The following is a 22,985-nucleotide window of genomic DNA, read 5'->3' as shown; positions in this document are numbered from 1 at the left end:
TCCTCCATGGATGACCCTGCTGGTATCTGAATACCAGTGGAATAGCTTCCAGCATCACAGAAATACTGAAGACAGCTTCCTGGCCAACTGACTGGAAGCGATCCATAATTATGCCTATACCCAAGAAAGGTGATCCAACGGAATGTGGAAATTACAGAACAAGATCATTAATATCACATGCAAGCAAAATTTGCTGAAAATCATTCAAAAACAGCTGCAGCAGTATATTAACAGGGAACTGCCAGAAATTCAGCCCGGTTTCAAACGAGGACATGGAACGAGGGATATCATTGCTAATGTCAGATGGATCCTGGCTGAAAGCAGAGATTACCAGAAGGATGTTTACCTGTGTTTTATTGACTATGCAAAGGCATTCGACTGTGTAGATCATAACAAATTATGGATAACATTGCGAAGAATGGGAATTCCAGAACACTTAATTGTGCTCATGAGGAACCTTTACATAGATCAAGAGGCAGTTGTTTGGATAGAACAAGGGGATACTGATTGGTTTAAAGTCATGAAAGGTGTGTGTCAGGGTTGTATTCTTTCACCATACCAATTCAATCTGTATGCTGAGCAAATACTACGAGAAGCTGGACTATATGAAGAAGAACGGGGCATCAGTACTGGAGGGCAACTTATTAACAACCTGCATTATGCAGATGACACAACCTTGCTTGCTGAAAGTGAAGAGGACTTGAAGCACCTACTAATGAAGATCAGAGACCACAGCCTTCAGTATGGATTGCACCTTGACATTGGTCCTCACAACTGGACCAATCAGCAACATCATGATAAATGGAGAAAAGACTGAAGTTGTCAAGAATTTTATTTTACTTGGATCCACATCAACAGCCATGGAAGCAGCAGTCAAGAAATCAAAAGACGCATTGCATTGGGTAAATCTGCTGCTAAGAACCTCTTTAAAGTGTTGAAGAGCACAGATGTCACCTTGAAGACTAAGGTGCGCCTGACCCAAACCATGGTATTTTCAATTGCATCATATGCATGTGAAAGCTGGACAATGAATAAGGAAGACTGAAGAAAAATTGATGCCTTTAAATTGTGGTATTGGCGAAGAGTGTTGAATATACCATGGACTGCCAAAAGAACAAACAAATCTGTCTTAGAAGTACAACCAGAATGCTCCTTAGAAGCAAGGATAGCGAGACTGTGTCTTATATACTTTGGACATGTTATCATTAGGGATCATTCCCTGGAGTAGGACATCATGCTTGGCAGAATACAGGGTCAGTGGAAAAGAGGAAGACCGTCAATGAGATGGATTGACACAGTAGCTGCAACAATGAGCTCAAGCATAACAGCGATTGCAAGGATGGTTCAGGACCGGGCAGTGTTTTGTTCCGTTGTGCATAGGGTCGCTATGAGTCAGAACCAACTCGATGGCACCTAACAACAACAACATCCCTCATGAACTCAGAATCAAAAATCCTCAACAAAATTCTAGCCAATGGAACTCAACAAGATATCAAAAAAGTAATTCATCATGACCAAGTGGGATTCATACCAGGTATGCTGGGATGGTTCAACATAAGAAAAACAATGTAATACATCATATAAATAACACAAAGGACAAGAACAACAGGATTTTATCAATTAATGCATAAAAGGCATTTGATACAGTTCAACACCCACTCATGATAAAAATTCTCAGGAATAGAAGGAAAGTTCCTCAGCATAATAAAAGGCATTTATACAAAGTAATAGCCAATATCATCCTAAATAGAGAGAGCCTGAAAGCATTCCCCTTGAGATCGGGAACCTGACAAGGGTGCCCTTTATCACTGCTCTTATTCAACATTGTGCTGGAGGTCCTAACCAGAGCAATTAGGCTAGATAAAGAAATAAAGGGCATCCAGATTGGTAAAGAAGAAGTCAAAGTATTTGCAGATGATATGATCTTATACACAGAAAACCATAAGAAATCCTCAAGACAACTACTGAAACAAATAGAACAGTTCAGCAGAGTATCAGGATACAAGATAAACATAAAAAAATCAGTTAGATTCCTCTACACCAACAAAAAGAACATCAAAGTGGAAATCACCAAATCAATACCACTTACAGTAGCCCCCAAAACAATAAAGTACTTAGGAATAAATCTTACTAGAGATGTAAAAGACTTATACAAAGAAAACTACAAAACACTTCTGCTAGAAACCAAAAGAGACCCACATAAGTGGAAAAGCGTAACTTGTAGGAAGGCTTAATTATAAAAATCTCTATTCTACCAAAAGCGATCTATAGATTTAATGCAATTCTGATCCAAATTCCAATGACATTTTTTAATGAGATGGAGAAACAAATCACCGACTTGATAAGGAAGAGAAAAAGGCCCCAGATAAGTAAAGCATTACTGAAAAAGAACAAAGTGGGAGGCCTCACTCTACCTGATATTAGAACCTATTGTACCACTACAGTAGTCAAAACAGCCTGGTACTGGTACAACAACAGATACATAGACCAATGGAACAGAATTGAGAATCCAGACATAAATCCATCCACATAGGAGCAGCTGATATTTGACAAAGGCCCCAAAGCATTTAAACTGGGAAAAGACAGTCTTTTTAACAAATGGTGCTGGCACAACTGGATATCCATCTGCAAAAAAAGGAACATGGCCTATATCTCACAGCACGCACAAAAATAAGCTCAAAATGGATCAAACTCCAAAATATAAAATCTGAACAATAAAGATCATGGAAGAAAAATAGGAACAACATTAGGAGCCCTTCAACAGTATACAAACATTCCCAACAATGCAGAAGAAAAAGTAGATAACTGGGAGCTCCTAAAAATCAAATACTGATGCTCATCCAAAGACTTCACCAAAAGAGTAAAAAGATTACCTACAGACTGGGAAAACGTTTTTAGGCATGACATTTCTGATTAGCGCCTCATCTCTAAAATCTACATGATACTGCAAAAACTGAACCGCAAAAAGACAATGCAATTAAAGCATGGGCAAAAGATATGAACAGACACTTCACTAAAGAAGACATTCAGGTGGCTCACAGATGCATGAGGAAATGCTCACAATCATTAGCCATCAGAGAAATGTAAATGAAAACTACAATGAGATTCCATCTCACTCCAACAAGGCTGGCGTTAATCTGAAAAATCCAAAATAATAAATTTTGGAGAGGTTGTGGAGAGACTGGAACACTTCTACACTGCTGGTGGGAATGTAAAATGGTACAATCACTTTGGTAATCGATTTGACGCTTACCAAGGTCACAAGGTAATTATGAGCCCAAGAGACAGAAAGGGCCACATGAGCTAGGGACTACATCATCCTGAGACCAGAAGAACTAGGTGGTGCCTTGCCACAACCAATGACTGCCCTGACAGGGAGCACAACAGAGAACCCCTGAGGGAGCAGGAGAACAGTGGGATGCAGACCCCAAATTCTCATAAAAAGACCAGACTTAATGGTCTGACTAAGACAAGAAAAATCCTGGCGGTCATGGTCCCTAAACCTTCTGTTGGCCCAGGACAGGAAACATTCCCGAAGCCAACTCATCAGACATGGATTGGACTGGATAATGGGATGAAGAGGGATGCTGGTGAGGAGTGAACTTCTTGGATCAGGTGGGCAGTTGAGACTATGTTAGCATCTCCTGCCTGGACAGGAGATGAGAGGGTAGAGGGGTTTAGAAGCTGGCGGAATGGACACAAAAAGAGAGAGTGGAGGGAGAGAGAGTGCCATCTCATTAGGGGGAGAGCAATTGAGAGTACGTAACAAAGTGTGCATAAGTTTATATGTGAGAAACTGACTTGATTTGTAAACTTTCACTTAAGGTACAGGAAAAATTTTAAAAAAAAAGGTCAGCAGTTCAAATCCACTAGGCACTCCTTGCAAACATTAAGCTCAGGGATAAGATGCAGTCCATCTGGTATTAGTCTACAAGTGGACAATCACAACACATGCGCAATAGACATTTACTCAGTAGACCTTTACTGGGAGCAAAGCAATGCCACTTAATCTGGAGAAGACAAGGGTAGGCATATTGAGATGCATCTGAAATGCTTCCTGCTCTCAGTGAGTTTAGAATCAAATATCCAAGTTTAGACTGTAATTCAAGTCAGAACAGCAATGCCACATGAAAGTAACAGGCAAAAAGCAGTGGATTGTGGGGGGAGTCAGGAACGACTTTATTACACGTGTAACAGGAAGGTGAAACGTGAAGCCTGGGCAGAAGGAATAACAGGCATATTTGCATTTATTTGTTCATGTGTATACTTATGAGTGGGTATTAGTTCACTTACTGTAAATGTTCAGAGTTACTTCATAAGCTGATCATAGCTCATATTTAAAAGCATCATAAAAAGAACTGTATTCAAGCCTGGTTCACACGCGTGACACAGATAAACTACAGAAGAGACGATGAACCCAGTCTAAACACAAGGAGGTAAAGGAGCTGCACGCTGGGTTGGCCCAGTGGAACCCTGTCAGGGGATGCTTTTGAGAGAGCACGATTGTTTTTCCGGGTGTTTTCCCAAAGACTTGGAATATACCCCAATCTTCTCTTGTTTTCTCTATACTCACTGATTTCCCTGAAATCTTTAATAAAGGTCATTGCTAAGTATAAATAAATAAATAAACTTGTCTACAAGACAAATAGTCTGCATAAACCATGGCCTCATCTGCCCTGAGACCAGAAGAACTAGATGACGCCCAGCTACCACTACCATCCCTTGTGATCAGGGTCACAATAGATGGATTCTGAGAGAATGGGACAATAATGTGGAACAGAGCCACGAATTCATTTCAAAGAAAAAAAAAAACAGGCTTATTGGACTGGTTCAGACTTGAGTACACCCTTAGAAGCATTGCCCTGAAATACTCCTCAAATCTTGAACTGAAACTAGCCCCTGAGGTCACCTTATACCTAAATAACAGATTGGCTCCCAAAATAATGAATACCACCAGTAAGTACTGCGCTCCTTTGGTTCAAATTCCAAAGATGGCTGCTTAACAAGAATCAGTTAACAAAATGAAAAATAAACTCGATTGAAATGTGAACCCTTTTAAGCTTGCTCTTTTAAAGACAATAATTCCAGATTCAACCTCCCAGCTTTCCTAGGAGACAAGGCACACAGTGGTGCTGCTCTTAGAAAGCAAGCAATCCATCACCCTGCTGCTCATTCAAACCTCCCAGACTGCCTTGCAGTAAGAAATGCTTGATTTTCACATCACCTGCCTTTGCATTTCCTACTACACTGTATTTGAGTTTTTGCACGCACTGCATTGTACTCTCACTGTCCCCTGGCTCCACACATCTTCTAGGGATGCATGTTAGGAGATCTCTTCAGGAAAATGTCCTCAGTACGTGTAATTCAGTTTACGTTTCCTCCTGTGTTGTGATTAGGAATACATCTCAGCCAGTGTTGCTTCCTCCCTGTTTACATAGCAGGTACTGTGGGAACAAAACTATTCCTTTTTCTTTTTGTAATATAACTTTATTTATTTTCAGTCGGTCCTTAAAACATCAGTATCAGAATTGCATCGCTGTATTGTTTTTAAGTGTTTTTTGGAAAACTTTTAGTAATCAGATACTCTGTTTCTGGAAATTGCAAGATTTGCATTATTTCTCACTCCCTTGGTTGACTGCCTTGGATGATCCTACAGAAGCAACACATGGAGCCTCCAAGTACACACACTGAAAGAGAAACCACAGTAGCTGAATAACCCTCAGTCATCACATCTTGTCATTTCCTCCAATGCTCTGAGATTGAGTGGAAGAGCGTCTGTTTTCTGTGTACTGTGACCCAAGAACAGAGATGACGTCTATCAGTAGTCAATGCCCGCCCTAGACCTTTTCCAAAGGGATGGCCAGAGAGCCGAGTTCAAAGTACTTTTGGCCTCTCCTTTTCATGGCCAATCTTAGTAAATTTCATAGGGGCTAATTTAATCACATATGCTTCCAGGGTCGAAGATTTTCATGCAGTAGAAAAAGGAACTGCAGAATTTGGACATGACTGTCACTCCATAATGCAATTACTGGCCCTGAGCTCACTCATTCAAACCCAATGGCCTAAATCCATAAGTATGTATCATGGGAAAAAATGGATGGACTGACAAGCAAGAATCAAGGAGCAAGCCTGCTTTTCTTGAGTGCTAGATGCAATAATTTGACCTACCATCCATCTGGATTAAAAACTATTTAAGGTTGCTCCATGATACAAGCTCAAGCCCTAAGAAAAGCTGCAAAGATTTTGCTTTAATCAATCACCATGATGAGTAGCTTTAAAAAATATCAGGATGATTTTTCTTGAACCTCTCTAACTTCATTATCTAAGCTAAGCTGTGAGTAGAGCTGTACATTGTAGCTGCCGGAGAAAACACAAAGATAGGCGCATGCAGGAAGGTACTTCCTGGTTGCAGAGAATTAAGGCGTGGGCAATGTCCAGGGAGGCAGAAGCATTCTTTTCACTGGATGGGCAAACACTGTGGATGCTGAAGATAGAAATATTCATCAGATCCTATCAAGTTTATACTTCAGATAAAAATCAGAAATCACAAGGCAATTCATGAAGGCAACATTATGAAATGACTTTGTCACATAATTGTAGCAAAGAGGGGAGAAGAACCCTTGTCTCTTCTAGCCTTGCAATTCTCTGCTTCTCCACTACAATACGACTGCTATTGCCTTTTTCTACATTACACTCTTGAGTCAAAATATCTTCCCCAGTGACAAGAAACTATGTTAGTGCCAGCAGGGAAATGTTCTGAGTGAAGGCTGTCAGTGTGGAACACTCCTCCTCAATGTCTGTCTCCTTCCCTTACACCCTCCCATCTGAAGGTCACTACTGCTGTGAGAGCAAGATTAAAGTTGGTCTCACATTTCTTTTCTTATTGCAACCACTTGGGGTCAGTACCCTTCATCTCCAACGACCAATTTTCCTACCAAGCCTCTCTTCTTGAAACAACACTATGAGTGCTCATTCAACTCATTTTCATATTAATACATTGAAAATTATGCTCATCATGGAAAAAAAAGTCAAACATACTGTACTTAATGAACATTCTACCTTGACTCCCACAAAGATATGAGCACGTACCTTGATGAGCCTGGATTCCAGAGAGCAAGGGTGTGTGTAGGGCTTCATGGTTCAGAATGGCCAGCTAGGAGTTAGATGGGACCAAGTGTGTGTGTGATTTGACTTCCCTGAGCAGAGTCCTATTTTGGTCTCGAGATACCCACCCATTTCAGGGCCATAGGGCTCTATCTAACACCTAAAGAGACCAGGGCTGTAGCACATTAAGCAAAAATAGTATTTTCTTCTTCCTTGCCCTTATATCTGCTCCCATGCCCACTAAGTGTATGTGCACAAGAGAGTCTGATGACTATTCAATATCCAGGTAATCAAAATGACCTACTTTCAAGCTCTATAATGTGACAGCACAGTTCCCATTTCCACCCCAGATTTCCCGTGTCCATTCAACCAGCCTCTGGACAGGATTTGCCCGTTTAGTCTCGTGCATCTACTTCAACTAAGAAGTATACTCTTGACGAGTGTTATTTCATATTTTGTATTCCACTCTAATCTTGTCTGAAGTGTTGCCTTCAGGAATGGTTTTAGTTATGGGTTAACAGAGAGTCTGGGGCCATGTCCTCCGGGGTTTCTCTAGTCTCTGTCTGACCATTAAGTCTGGTCTTTTTAGGAGAATTTGAGTTCTGCTCTGCACTTCCTCCCGCTGCATCTTGGACCCTCTGTTGTGTTCCCTATCAGGCTGGTCTTTAGTGGTAGCCAGGCACCATCTAGTTCTTCTGGACTCAGGCTGGTAGAGTCCCTGGTTTATGCGGACCTTTAGTCTCTCGGGCTATTAATCTGCCTGTGTCTTTGGTGTGCTTCATTCTCCTTTAATCCAAGTGTGTTGGGACCAATTGATGCATCTTACATGGCCACTCACAAGCTTTTAAACCCCAGAGGCCACTCACCAAAGTGGGATGCAGAACATTTTCCTAATAAACTTTGTTACGCCAATTGACCTAGATGTCCCCCAAAACTGTGCTCTCCAGGTTCCAGCCCCAGCTACTCTGTCCCTCAAAGTGTTTGGATATGTTCAGGAAACTTCTTAGCTTTTGCTTTGGTCCTTTTATGCTGACTTATCCTGTATTCTGTGTTGTCCTTCCTTTCACCAAAGATGATCCTTGTCTATGAACTGGTTAGTGAACTCCCTATCCCTCTCTCCCGACACTCCTAACCATCAAAGAATGCTTTCTTTTGTGTTTAAACCTTTGCCTGAATTCTTATAATGGTGGTCTCATACGATATTTGTCGTTTTGTGACTGATGAGTTTCACTCAGCATAATGCCCTCCACAGTCATCCATGTTGTAAGATGTCTCGAGGATTCATCATTGTTCTTTATTGTTGCATAGTATTCCATTGTGTGTATGTACCATAATTTGTTCATCCATTCTGTTGATGGGCACCTAGGTTGTTTCCATCTCTTTGCTATTGTCAACAATGATGCAATGAACACGTGTGTGCATGTCTATTTGCGTGACACCTCTTATTTCTCTAGGATATATTCCAAGGAGTGGGATTGCTGGAGCATATCGTAATTCTATTTCTAGCTTTTTAAGGAAGTACCACATCTATTTCCAAAGTGGTTGTACCATTTTACATTCCCACCAGCAGTGTATAAGTGTTCAAGTCTCTCCATAACCTCTCCAACACTTATTATTTCATGTCTTTTGGATTAGCCTTGCTGGGGAAAGAGGGTTTCTCATCCTAGTTTTAATTTGCATTTCTCTAATGGCTAATAATAGTGAGCATTTCCTTATGGGTCTGTTAGTCACCTGAATGTCTTCTGTGATGAAGTGTCTGTTTGTATCCTCTGCCCATTTTTTAAATGAGTTGTCTTTTTGTTGTTGAGGTGTTACAGCAGTTTGTAGATTTTAGAGATTAGACCCTTATCGGATATGACGTAGTCAAATTTTTTCCCCAGCCTGTAGGTTCTCTTTTGAGCCTTTGGTGAAGTCTTTGGATGAGTATAATTGTTTGAGCATAAGTGCGAGGAGCTCTCAGTTATCTGGTTTCTCTCCTGGCATTTGTGCATTGTTAGTTACGGTTCGTATAATATTTATGCAATGTATTAGGGTTTCCAGCATTGTCCCTAAAATGTGGTCTATTCTGGAGAATATTCCATGTGCACTGAAAAAGAATGTATAATTGGCTGCTATTGGGTGGAGTGCTCTGTATACACGTCTATGAGGTCAAGTGGGTTGATTTTGGCATTTAGATCTGTGTCTTTATTTTCTTTCTAGATTTTTTGTCCTTCACTGAAAGTGGTGTGTTGAAGTCTCCTACTACTATTGTGGTGCTGTCTATTTCTCTCTTCAGTGTTGTTAGAGTTTGTTTTACATATTTTGGAGCTCTGTCATTGGGTGTGTATGTATTTCTTATGATATGCCCTCCTCGTGTATTGACCCTTTAATCATTATATAGTAGTGGATTTTGCTTTGAAGCCTATTTTGTCAGAGGCTAATATTGCCACTTCTGCTCTTTTTTGGTTGTTCTTCGCTTGATATATTTTTCTTCCACCCTTTGAACTTTTTTTTTTTTTTTTAGTTCATTTGTGTCTTTGAGTCTAATGAGTGTCTCTTGTAGGCAGCATATTGATGGATGTTGTTTTTTTTGTTTTTTAAACCATTCTGCCACTCTGTCCCTTTACTGGTGCATTTAGTCCATTTATATTCAGTGTAATTATTGATAGAGTTTACTGTTGTCATTTTGAATTTTTGTTGTTGTTGTTGTGTTGACAGTTTCTTCGTTCCACTTAATTCTCTGTGTTGAGTCATTTTTCTTTATGTATTGTCTTTTAATGTTTTTCATTATTGTTGATTTTGTGTTTCCTGAGTCTATATGTTTTTCTTTTTTTTTAATTTTGCTGGGTAGATTTATTAGCTTCCTTTCTGGTTACCTTCAGATTTACCTTTATTTTCTAAGTTGAAAGCAACCTTTTATTTCTTGACATCGCCTTGACTTCCTCTTCATATGGAAGTTCTATGATTACACTATTCCCTCTTCTTTATTTTAATGTTGTCATTTACATATTGACATCTCTGTTTCCCTATTTCAATCTTTTAGCTTTGACTTATTTTTGATACTTCCCAATCTAGGTTAATATCTGGTTGTTCTGTCCTGTGGTCTACTCTTGGGTTGTTGTCTGATATTGTTTGTTCTCTAACCTGAGTACTCCCTTTAATATTTCTTGTAATTTTGGTTTGGTTTTTACAAGTTCCCTTAACTTCTGTTTATCTGAAAATGCCCTGATTTTGCCATGATACTTGAGGGACATTTTTGATGGATATATCATTCTCAGCAGGCATTTTTCTTTCCTTCAAGGCTTCATATATGTCACTCCATTGCCTTCTTACCTTTAGAGTTTCTGCTGAGTAGTCAGAGCTTAGTCTTATGGATTTTCCCTTGTAGGTGGCTATTCATTTATCCCTAGACAGTCTCAAGATTCCATCTTGAGCGTTGGTTTTGGCAAGTTCGATTATAATATGCGGGCGACTTTTCTGGGGGGGATCTACCGTGTGTGGGGTTCGTTGAGCTTCTTGGGTAGACATCTTCTCATCCTTCAGGACACCAGCAAAGTTTTCTCCCACCAAATCTTTAACAATTCTCTCTGTATTTTCTGTTATCCCCCCCTCTTCTGGTACTCCAATCACTGATAGCTTTTTCCTCTTGATAGTGTCCCGCATAATTCTTATATATGTATTTTTTATTCTTTTTACTGATGTTTACTCAAATAAATTAGTGTCAAATAATTTATCTTCTATCTCACAATTCTGACTTCCATTGCATCAGTCCTGTTCCTATCAGCTTTTACTAAGTTCTCTAAATCCGAAATTTTATTGTTAATCATTGGATTTCTAGTTACTGTCTATGATTTCTGGCACCCTGTTAAATTTGTCAATCTGTTCTTACATTGCTTTCCTGAATTCATCCAGTGCTTTTTCTGTATGTTCCTTTGCTTGGTCTCAGTTTCCCTGGTCTCCTTCCTGATCTCTTGAAGAGCTCTGTATATTAATCTTTTGAATTCTAATTCCAGTAATTCTAAGACCTTAACTTCCTCTGAAAGGTTTCCTGATTCTTTATTTTGGTTGCTTGCTGGAGCCATTTTGAACTGCTTTCTTATCTGATTTGACATTTACTCTTTTCTCCGACTGATCAATAAGTTATTATATTATTCATTGTATGTTTGTTTACTGTGTCCTAGCTTTTTGTTTTGTTTTCTTTAGATATGCCCAAGAGTTTGGGTGTGTGAGTTGCTTTGGATGTTGGCATCTTTGAAGTGCTCACATCCCATCTCCAGGTGGCTAGAGTTGCTACTAGGTGTGAAAGCTCAGGAATATGTTCACTTTTCTTGTGCAGATGCAGCTCAGGTGTCCAGGTTGTTGGTCACTGAGTGTGTGGTACAGACACTCACCTACAGTCCTCGACAGGCAAGGCTGTTTAAGGGTGTTGGGAGCAGGCACAGGTATCTGGCTGTAGTAGGGGACTATATGTGCTGGGCAATGCAGGGGGCTGATGGCTGCCCCCAAGTGCCTGGGTGGACGGTGTGTCCCTGTCTCCCAGAGTGCGTACCATGGTGGGTTTTGCAGCCAGTGCTTGGGCGCCCAATGCTGTTGGCTGTAGGTACTGGGAGGTATTTTATATTCTCAGATTGCTGACATGACTGGATGGATGGAATAAGTGATACCACCAACCCTCAGGTCCCTGATGTGAGTGGGTGAAGTCCCTGCTTAATGGGCAGGACGTTGTCAATTGTCACAAATCTGCAACTCCGCCTTGGCTCTGCAGTTGAAAACAAGCTTCAGGTGTAGGCCCTCTTGTTTTATGCTAATGACAGCATGTGTTGCTGAACTGGTCCACACAGATATAGTTAGGGGAGAAGGGAGCTACATGCCCTTGGTCCCCTTAGGCCAGTGCCCAGGCAAAGGGACAGTGCCTGGCCTGAGTTCTCAGTTTAGGGGGCATGGTGATTTTTGAAAACTGCAAGACTGGATTGGGCATGGATAGCCCTGAGTTCTGGCTTAGTTGGCATGGCAGTTGTTGAATACTGCAGGACTGGTGTTGGAACAGAGCTGGGTGGGGGATGGGTGAGGATAAAGAGGCAAGTGTCCTCTGTGAAATTCCTAGAGGGGGACAGGTTATTTTGACCCTTAACAGTAGATGAGACACTTACACTTAGCTTCCGCAGTTCCAGTACCATTTTCATCCCAATCCAGAGGCTTGTGTAGACTCTCCGCTGCCTGGCCTCTCCTGACGTGGTGATACATGTCCTGAACACTACTACTTGCCTCAGCCTGCATACACCATCTGACCCAGCCAGCACGGTGCTGGCAACCTCACAACTGGCACATCTTCACTGCTTCTGAACAGTCTCTCCTTCACTTTTCCACTCAGTCCGATTCCTAAGCTTTTTCTTTGATGATCAGGACTCCTAGACTATCAGATATAATCGATTCGCTTGATTTTTTGATCTTTGTTGTAAGAGCAATAACAGGAAGCATCTGATTATTCCGTCATCTTGGCCATGCCTCCTCCTGTTTTCTCTTTACACAATTAAGGTGTGTTCCAAAATATACATATTTTCCATTAAAATATTGTCAATGTTTCCCCACCTCACTCTGGGATCAGCAATCCTATTTGTGTTTCTTTAGTCTGTTTCTACAATGAGAACTTTAACATTCTCCTCAACATCAAAGTCCCCCTAAGAACAGGCTTGCCAGGTTTAGCAAACAAAATCCAGGGATTTTCCATGGAATACTGGGGATATATTTACAATAATATTAGTCCTTGTTTAACAGAAATTTGAAGTCAACAAGTGGCTTGTATTTTATCTGGCAAAACTACCAAGAGGTATAAAACATCAAGCTGTTATGACTTACTCACCTTCAGAAAAACAGAACTGAATTTGCAGTCATAAGGCCTGAGATTGAATCCTCATTCCATAAACATAAAACGCAGCATCCAAACCAAACCAGCACACCAATTTCACAACATCATTAGTGGTCATTTTGATTATCTGGGATAATAAATACTCATCAAACACTCTTGAGCACCTAGGCTTAGTGGGCTTGGGAGAAGATGTAAGGACAAGGAAGGCACAAAATCTTTTACTCTGAAGGAAAAGGGCCTACTATGCTACAGCCCTAGGCTCTCCAGGTGTTAGACAGGGCCCCATGGCCCTGAAATGAGGGGATATCTTGAGACCAAGGCAGGATTCTACTCACCAAAGTCAAATCCCCATCCACACACACTTGCTCCCATCTAAATTCTAGCTGGCCATTCTGAGCCATGAAGTCCTACTTCTCAGCTTCAGCTTCACATGTTTCCATCACAAACCCTTGGTCTCGGAATCCAGGCTCATCTAGGTATGTGCCCATATCTTTGTGGGAATCGTGGTATTATCATCTTTAAATAAAAGTATTTTTAACTTATTTTTCATCACGAACATAATTTTCAGTGTATTAAAGTCAAAATGAGTTGAAAGAGCATTCATTTTGTTGTTGTTTCAACAAGAGAGGCTTGGTAGAAAAATTGGTCACGGGAGATGAGGTTGCTGACCCACGTGGGTGCAGTAAGAAAAGAAATGTGTTGCTGTTATTGCTTTTAGGTGGGGTCGAGTCGGTTCCGACTCATAGCGAAACTATGCAGAACAGAATGAAAGACCGCCTGGTCCTGGGCCATCCTTACAATCATTGCCATGCTTGAGCTCATTCTTTCAGCCACTGTGTCAATCCACCTCATCGAGGGTCTTCCTTTTTTCCACTGACCTTGTGCTTTGCTAAGTATGAACTCCTTCTCCAGAGACTGATCCCTCCTGACAACATGTCCAAAGTATGTAAGAGGCAGTCTCGCCATCCTTGCTTCTAAGGAGCATTCTGGTTCCACTTCTTCCAAGACAGATTTGTTCGTTCTTTTGGCAGTCCATGGTATATTCAATATTCTTCAACACTGCAGTTCAAAGGTGTCAATTCTTTGGTCTTCCTTATTCATTGTCCACCTTTCACATGCATGAGATGCGACTGAAAATGCCATGGCTTGGGTCAGGCTCACCTTAGTCTTCAAGGTGACATCTTTGCTTTTCAATACGTTAATGGGGTCCTTTGCAGCATATTTACCCAGTTTAATGCGTCTTTTGATTTCTTGGTTGCTGCTTCCATGGTTGTAGATCGTGGATCCAAGTAAAATGAAATCCTTGACAACTTCAATCTCTTCTCCATTTATCGTGATGTTGCTTATTGGTCCAGTCGTGAGGATTTTTGTTTTCTTTATGTTGAGGTGCAATCGATACTGAAGGCTGTGGCCTCTGATCTTCATTAGTAAATGCTTCAAGTCCTCTTCACTTTCAGTAAGCAAGGTTGCGTCACCTGCATAATGCAGGTTGTTAAAGAGTCTTCCCCCAATCCTGATGCCTCGTTTTGTTTTCATACAGTCCAGCTTCTCTTATTATTTGTTCAGCATACAGATTGAATAGGTATGGTGAAAGGATACAACCCTAAAGCACACCTTTCCTGACTTTAAACCAGTCAGTATCCTCTTGTTCTGTCTGAACAACTGCGTCTTGATCTATGTAAAAGTTCCTCATGAACACGATTAAGTGTTCTGGAATTCCTATTCTTCTCAATGTTATCCATAATTTGTTACGATGCACACAGTCAAATGCCTTTGCATAGTCAATAAAACACAGGTAAACATCCTTCTGGTATTCGCTGCTTTCATCCATGATCCATCTGACTTCAGCAATGATATCCCTGGTTCCACGTCCTCTTCTGAAACCAGCCTCAATTTCTGGCAGTTCTGTGTCCATGTACAGCTGCAGCCATTTTTGAATGATCTTTAGCAAAAATTTTCTTGCATATGACGTTAATGATATTGTTCGATAATATCTGCATTCAGTTGGATCACCTTTCTTGGGAATAGACATAAATAGTCAATTGGCCAGGAAGTTGTCTTCCATATTTCTTGACATAGACGAGTGTGCATCTGCAGCGCTGCGTCTGTCTGTGAACACATCTCAATTGATATGCCGTCAATCCCTGGAGCCTTGTTTTTTGCCAATGCCTTCAGTGCAGCTTAGACTTCTTCCTTTAGTGCAACCGGTTCCTGATCATATGCTACCTCTTGAAATGGTTGAACATAGACTAATTCTTTTTGATTCTGTGTATTCCTTCCATCTTCTTGATGCTTCCTGTGTCATTTAATATTTTCCCCATAGAATCCTTCACTATTGCAACTCAAGGCTTGATTTTTTTCATCAGTTTTTTCAGCTTCAGAAATGCCAAGTGTGTTCTTTCCTTTTGGTTTTCTATCTCCAGCTCTTTGCATATGTCATTATAATTCTTTACTTTGTCTTCTCAAGCTGCCTTTTCAAATCTTTTATACACTTCTTTTGCTTTATCATTTCTTCCTTTTGCTGCTCGACATTCATGAGCAAGTTTCAAAGTCTCCTCTGACATCCATCTTTATCTTGTCTTTCTTTCCTGTCTTTTCAATGGCCTCTTGCTTTCTTCATGGATGATGTCCTTGATGTCATTCCACAATTCGTCTGGTCTTATGTGGTGAATAAATAAAATTGGTCTTTGGGAAAAAAAAGTCAGAATTTGCCCCATCTTGCCCTCTCTCAACTGATGAACTGCAAAATGAACCCCCTCTTTTGGTGAGTATGGGCATCCTGAGGAATAGAAGACCTATTATGAGTGACAAGTAAGAGGCTAAACCTGATAACAGCACCTTTCTCCTCTGGATTAGAAGGGGGCAGAAAAGGATAAGGACAGGGAGAAAGTAGAGTGTTCAGTGTGTCAAATCTATTCTTTAGATGGTCTCCAGATTCAGGTGGGATATACTCAAGGTCATATTTTGGCTCTCGTGGACTTTCTCTGATTTTCCTCAGTTTCAGCTTGAATTTGCATATGAGCAATTCACGGTCTGTTCCACAGTCAGCCCCTGGCCTTGTTCTGATTGATGATAGTGACCTTTTCCATTGTCACTTTCTGCAGATGTAGTCAATTTGATTCCTGTGTGTTCCATCTGGTGAGGTTCATGTGTATAGTCTCCATTTATGATGGTGAAAGAAGGTATTTTCAATGAAGAAGTCGTTGGTCTTGAAAAATTCTATCACTCGATGTCCAGCATTGTTTCTATCACCAAGGCCATATTTTTCAACTACCAATCCTTCTTCTTTGTTTGCAACTTTCGCATTCCAATCACCAGTAATTATCGATGCATCTTCATTGCAAGCCCCCATGTGTCTGTCAGTTTTTCATACTGTGGGGGCTTGCACGAGTTGCTGTGATGCTGGAAGCTATGCCTCCAGTATTCAGATACAAGTAGGGTCACCCATGGAGGACAGATTTCAGCTGAGCTTCCTGACTAAGACAGACTAGGAAGAAGGGCCCAGCAGTAGACAGTGAAACATTATGAATAACAGCACAACATTGTCTGCTTAAAGATGAGCCACCCAGGTTGGAAGGCACTCAAAAGACGACTGGGGAAGAGCTGCCTCTTAAAAAGAGTCAACCTTAATGATGCGGATGGAGTCTAGCTTTTGGGACCTTCATTTGCTCATGTGGCATGGCTCAAAATGAGAAGAAACAGCTGCAAACATCCATTAATAATAGGAACCTGGAATGTACAAAGCATAAATATAGGAAAATTGTAAATAATCAAAAATGAAATGGAACACATAAACATCAATATCCTAGGCATTAGTGAGCTGAAATGGACTGGTATTGACCATTTTGAATCTGATGATCATATAGTCTACAATGCTGGGAATGACAACTTGAAGAGGAAGGTGTTGCATTCATCATCAAAATGAACATTTCAAGACCTTTCCTGAAGTACAACGCTGTCAGTGATAGGATAATATCCACAAACCTACAAGGAAGGCTATTTAATATGACTATCATTCAAATTTACGAGCCAAGCACTAAAGCCAAAGATGAAGAAATAGAAGATTTGTATCCACTGTTGCAGGCTGAAAAATTAAGAAATGTGAGACCAACTTTAATCCAGCTGTCAGAGCAGTAGTGGTTTCTGGATGGGCAGGTGTAGGGGAAGCAGAGAGAGGCTGAGGAGGAGAGTTCCACAATGACAGCCTCCATTCAAAAAATGTCCTTACTGGCATTAACAGCACTGGTGGTGTAGGGGTTAAGTGCTATGGCTATTAACCAAAAGGCTGGCAGTTTGAATACTGCAGGCGCTTGTTGGAAACCCTAAGGAGGTGTTATACTCTGTCCTGTGGGTTCACTGTGAGTCAGATTCCACTTGAATGCAGTGGGTTTTGGCACTAACATAGTTTCTTATTCCTGTAGAAATGTATTTTGACTCGAGAGGAAAAGTTGTAGAAAAATGCAACACCAGTGATATTATAGTGGAAAAGCAGAGAATTCATCCAGAGGAGACAAGGGTTCTTCCTTCCTCTTTGTTACAATTATGTGAGAAAGTCATTTTATAACGTGGTTCTCACGAATTGCCTCATGATTTCTGAGTGTTATCTGAATTATAATAAAACTGCTGGGACCCAATGAATATTTCTATCTACAGCATCCACAGTCTTTGCCCAACCACTGTGAAAAGAGCACCTCCATGCAGATTCTGCCTCTCTGGATATTACTCTGCAGCCAGGAAGTACTTTCTTTGTATTCTCTGGCAGCTACAATGGACAACTCTACTCACAGCTTAGAAGATGCACTTAGAGAGCGTCAAGAAAAATCATCCCAATATTTTTTAAAGCTACTCATTCTGTTTGATAAATCTTGGCGACTTTTCTTGGGATTTAAACTTCTATCATAGGGCAACCTTAAAGGATGTTCAGTCCAGACTTTCCTATTATGGGAATGGTCAGGCAAATCATCGTATCTAGGTACTCAAGAAAAGCAGGATTGCTCCATGATTCTTCTGCTTGCCAGTTAGTCAATTGATTTTTTTCCCATGATATACGCTCAAGGATTGAGTGCCATTGGATTTGAATGAGTCAACTCAAGGCCAATGATTCAAACATTGCATTGCAGAGAAACAATCATGTCCAATTCTGCAATTTCTTTTTCAAAATTAAAAATCTCCGACCCTGGAAGCATACGTGATTAAATTAGCCCATATGAAACTTAACAAGATTGGCCATGAAAGGGCGAAGCCAAAAGTCCTTTGGACCCGGCTCCCTGACCATTCTTGTGGAAAGGTCTAAAGCAGGCACTGTCCACTGATAAAAATCATCTCATATCTCCCAGCTCTGTACATCATCCTTCATGCAGTCTTGGTGTGGGATTTTTATTCCTGGGTCAAGATGCTGAGACTCTCCTATTCCTCTCTCCTAAATCTCAGTATCCATGTCTTACCACTAACAAATTAAATAGAGCAGAGAAAATCAAGCACACAAGAACCAAGAAAATATACCACTTACGTATAATTTATATACTGCAATCCACAAAGTGTTCTCAATATACAAAACAATCTTGAAAAAGAAGAACAAACTATAGGACACACACTTCAAGATTTAAAATAGCACTAAACACGTGCAGTACACTAAACATTCTGGTTCTGCCATAAGAATAGACATAGAGACCAAAGAAATAGCATTGAGGTTCCAGAAATGAATTTTTATATCTATGCTCAATTTGTTTCAACAATGATGTTACGTCCATTCAGTGTGTAAAGAACGGTCTCTTTAACAAATGATGTTCGGACAACTGGATCTCCACACACAAAAGCATGAAGGTGAACACGTACTCCACACCATATACAAAAATTTACTCTAAATGGATAGATGACATACATATGAGAACTAAAACCATAAAAACCTTAAAACTAAGCATCAGAGTTATATTTCATGTTTTTCCCCCCACACTTTTGTAGATACGACATAAGAAAGAAATAGATAAATTTCTGTTGGTGAAATTTAAATCTTTTGTGCATCAGTAAGCACTATCAAGAAAGTGAAGACAACTACAGATTGTGAGAGCATACTTGGAATCTCCACATTCCTTAAGAACTGAAAGTACGAAAACACATACTTCGGCACTGACGTTTACTGCAACATTATTCACTGAATCAAAAAGGTGGAAACAAGCCCAGTGTCCATCAAAAGATGATTGGATATACAAAACGTGACATACAGATACATGCAATATTACGCAGCCATAAAGAGCAAGAAGATTCTGTTATTTGCAATAAGTAGATGAACCCTGAAAACACTATTCTGAGTGAAATAACTGAAATCCCAAGAACGATTATTGCATGATCCCACCTACATGAAAATCTACAATATGCAAAGACATAGAGTAGATTATTAGCTAGGAAAGCTAGAGGCAGAAAGCACGGGGGTGACTTCTAAAAACAAAGGAAGAAAATCAACAAAAAGAATATTCAAAACCAAATGAAAACAAACCTAAAATCCTAGCATGTATTATTGACCAAATACTATATTTCAAATGTGATGTTTTACAATATAAAAGAAGGTCAACCACCATTCTGCCAACAAAAGAGTACATATAGTACCAACTACAGTCATCATGTTGGGAATAACATATGAAGCAGGCTGGCCAGGCTACAGGGAATCCATTTGTATTACAGAGAAGCAGTTACTGCATCATTCCACAAAGAGGTATCAGTACACTTTTGGGCAATAGAATACACCATCATGAAGGACACTCACCATAAGGTACAGAAGTCCTTGGGTGGGTCCAAGTGAGGTAGGAGGTGTGTGTGCAGTCACCTGGGGTCCACCACGGTCATTTGACATCATGTGATATGTTTGAAGCTGCACATGACATGGGGGAAAATAAAGAAGGTCAGGACACCCTGTCAGAAAAACAGGATGCTGAGATGAGGCTCCCAGTGCTACCAACATCCTGAGGCTTCAGAAAAGAAAGAACTGAGGGAAGTAAGAGCCATGTGTATTCACAGGTGGGCTTCCCCAAGCTCTCTAGATCTACCCTCCCTCAGGGACAGGGCTTCCCCACGGCCTCCCCTGTCACCTACCTAACCCAAACCACTGCGTTGCTTCTGCCACTCCCACTGAACTGGCACCACACCTGCCTGGGAAGGTGGGGATCCAAACCAAGTGATCAGACACACCGGAGGAAACCATTCCATTGTATCTTTTGGATCCTGAGGCCACCTGTGACAGAAGCGACAAGGGGTGTGGCTGGGAAGCCCTACTATAAGAGTGGAACTGCCATCTTCCTCCAGATTGTTCAAGGAACACAGACCCAGTTCCTCATCTCCATTACCTGTCAGCTCCTCTGAGCCAACAAAGCTAGGCCAGGTCACACATACCTGCTCAGGTATGACTGAGACCTTCGCCTGCATCTCACGCTTCTCAGCACAGGCTCACGCCAGAAGGTTCACCCTACCCACAACCAAGGCTGGAGGGATTCTGGCTGTGCAAGTCTGTATTTGGCTGTTTTCAGCTAACTGAGGTCCTGTCATTTCAGGGTTCTTGCAGTCCTCTCTTCCCAGCCCAGGTGCTAACACTGTGTTTTCCCTACCTCCTGGTTACTGGTACTGTTTGACTCTAGAAAGGCTCCCAAGCTCTGAGGGGCAGACTTTTGGTGGGACTGGAAAGCCAGGATTGGTCAGGTGAACCTTTCTTATCAAAGTGACGTCTTCCATTTTTACAACTGTAAGGACATCTTTTGCAGCAGATTTGCTTAAGGCAAAAGTCCTTTGATGTCCTGACTACTGTTTTCTTGGTTTGTTGACTGTTGATTCAAGGGGCATGAAATCCTTGACAACTTCAAATATGTCTCTATTTACTTTTTTTTCCAGTGGGAAGATTTTCATTTTGTTCAAGTGTAATCCACACTGAAGGCTGTGGTCTCTGACCTTCATCAGGTAGTTCTTCAAGCTTTCTTCATTGTCACCATGCAAGTGTCATCTGCATATCCCAGGTTGTCAGTGACATTTCTCCAATGCTGATGCCCCATTCTTCATATATTCTGGCTTCTCAGGTTATTTGTTAGGGATAGAGATTGAAAAATGAGATGAAAGGATACAATATTGCCACGCCTCTTTCCCATGGACATATAGAAGGGCCTAAGTCCCATAAATGCTCCACTCACAATCTCCAATAGAGTACCCCAAGGATGTCTACATGTTCTTCCTTAACACATTCTAATGACACAGGCAGATACAGACAGACAGAAAGACACACACACGTGCACACACACACACACACACACACACACTGACCAAAGATGTGTTGGTAAATATTTATCAATTCACTCTCCATTGCGAGTGCTGCAAGTCTGCTTTGTAAAGACTGACAACTCACCTGATAGAAGTATTACTGCCATGGCTGATTTCAAGGTACCAGCCAGTGGGCAGAGATAAGCACCACCTTCTATTCCAAGTTAATAAGAGCCGATGCCAGCATACCTGATCCACTTTCCTATTAACATGTACACACATTCCACCTGTGCCATGAGAAGGACTTTTAACTCCCGCTCATAATATGTAAACCAAACATCACTATATATCTCCAGGACACACAGCTCACAACTCCTGAACACACACATGTAACTAGGACCCATAACCTGAATACACGAACATACCACATCTTACTGCTTATAGTTTTACAACAAAAACCCTATGGACCGAGAGGCAGGGGCCAAGATGGCTGACTACGTAGATGCTACCTCGGATCCCCCTTGCAACAAAGACTCGGAAAAACACGTGAATCAATCACATACATGACAATCTATGAACCCTGACCAACAAACACAGATTTAAAGAGTTGACCTCAGTGACAGAGACCCAGAATGAACAACTACGGGAAAGCAGCGACTGTTTTCAGAGCCTGGAGTCAGCGTCCCAGTCAGGTAACCTTGGCGCCGGGCTTTGGACTGGGCGCAGGAGAGCTGAGCATGACATCTGTGACGGTGCAAACACGGGGCGCGCGCAGTCCTACCCCCCTGAACTGACCCCGGGAGGGGATCCAGCTGGTCCTCATGGGCGGCGCGGCGATGCGGCTGGCGGGAGGAGAAATCCCTGGGAGGCAGCAACTGGTTTTGGAACCGGGAGTGCAGCGTCCCAGGCGGGGAACCTTGGCGCCAGGCTTTGGACTGGGCACAGGGGAGCTGAGCATGACATCTGTGACGGTGCAAACAAGGGGCGCAGCCCTACCCCCCTGAACTGACCTGGGGGGGCCCCAGCCAGTCGCCGCTGGAGCTGGAGGGAGGAGAAGTCAACAGGAAGCAGCAACTGTTTTTGGAGCCGGGAGTGCAGCGTCCCAGCCGGGGAACCTTGACGCTGGGCTTTGGACTGGCAGCGGAGGAACTGACCACGGCTTCTGAGACAGCAGAAGCACGGGACGCAGGCCTGAGCCTCAGGGGCAATCTCTACCCAGCCAGCGCACACAGGCAATGTGCCCCTCGGGAATCTCAGATAAAACAGTCATCCCAAGAAAGATAAGTAACTTTGTCTATATTCTGGGGTGCTACTCTCTCCTGTTTTTCTGAACCCTCCCCTCCCCTTCCCAGGTGGCTTCATTAATATTGGAATTTCCTGAGCCAGAGGAAGAATTGCTCCACGGTTTTTCTTTTCCTTTTATTTTATTTTTTTTTTTTTTGGTCTTTTCCTAACCCATTCATCTGGCCTGAGAGAAGCAACCACAAAAAACCCAGGGACCAAAAATCCTTCCCTATTTGGACTAAAAACACAGAACCAGCTCCAGCCAAACATATGTGTTCCCAGTCTCGGGCTTTCATCCCTACAGGGAACAAGGTAGCTATTATAATGCAAAGGCATTTCTGATAGGGATCTGACTGCATTTGTTTTAGCGAATATACTGGGAAGACAAGTTTCCCAGGTCTGATATCTCTGCGTATTCAACAGAGTTCTCACTGACCCACAACAGGGAACTGAGGGCTGAAGTTCTCCCCAGACCACCTAGCCTCCTGCCTTAGGGGTCTAAGGAGGGTGACACCTA

The 22,985-nt window shown here is 41.7% G+C and overlaps 1 long non-coding RNA gene across 1 annotated transcript in view; it reads right to left on the bottom strand.

The window, feature by feature from the left end:
• LOC126082775 (uncharacterized) overlaps positions 1-22,985 on the bottom strand; it is a 420,484-nt gene that overhangs the window by 47,761 nt on the left and 349,738 nt on the right. The window contains exons 2-4 of the long non-coding RNA XR_007518648.1: positions 20,882-20,998; positions 20,036-20,174; positions 19,710-19,814 (exon numbers count right to left, since the gene is read on the bottom strand). This is a non-coding gene — a long non-coding RNA (uncharacterized LOC126082775). The remainder of the gene's footprint in view (positions 1-19,709; positions 19,815-20,035; positions 20,175-20,881; positions 20,999-22,985) is intronic.

This window comes from Elephas maximus, chromosome 9 (assembly GCF_024166365.1).
Source record: "Elephas maximus indicus isolate mEleMax1 chromosome 9, mEleMax1 primary haplotype, whole genome shotgun sequence".
Taxonomy (NCBI): domain Eukaryota; kingdom Metazoa; phylum Chordata; class Mammalia; order Proboscidea; family Elephantidae; genus Elephas; species Elephas maximus.
This window is presented reverse-complemented; position numbering and strand designations above follow the sequence as displayed.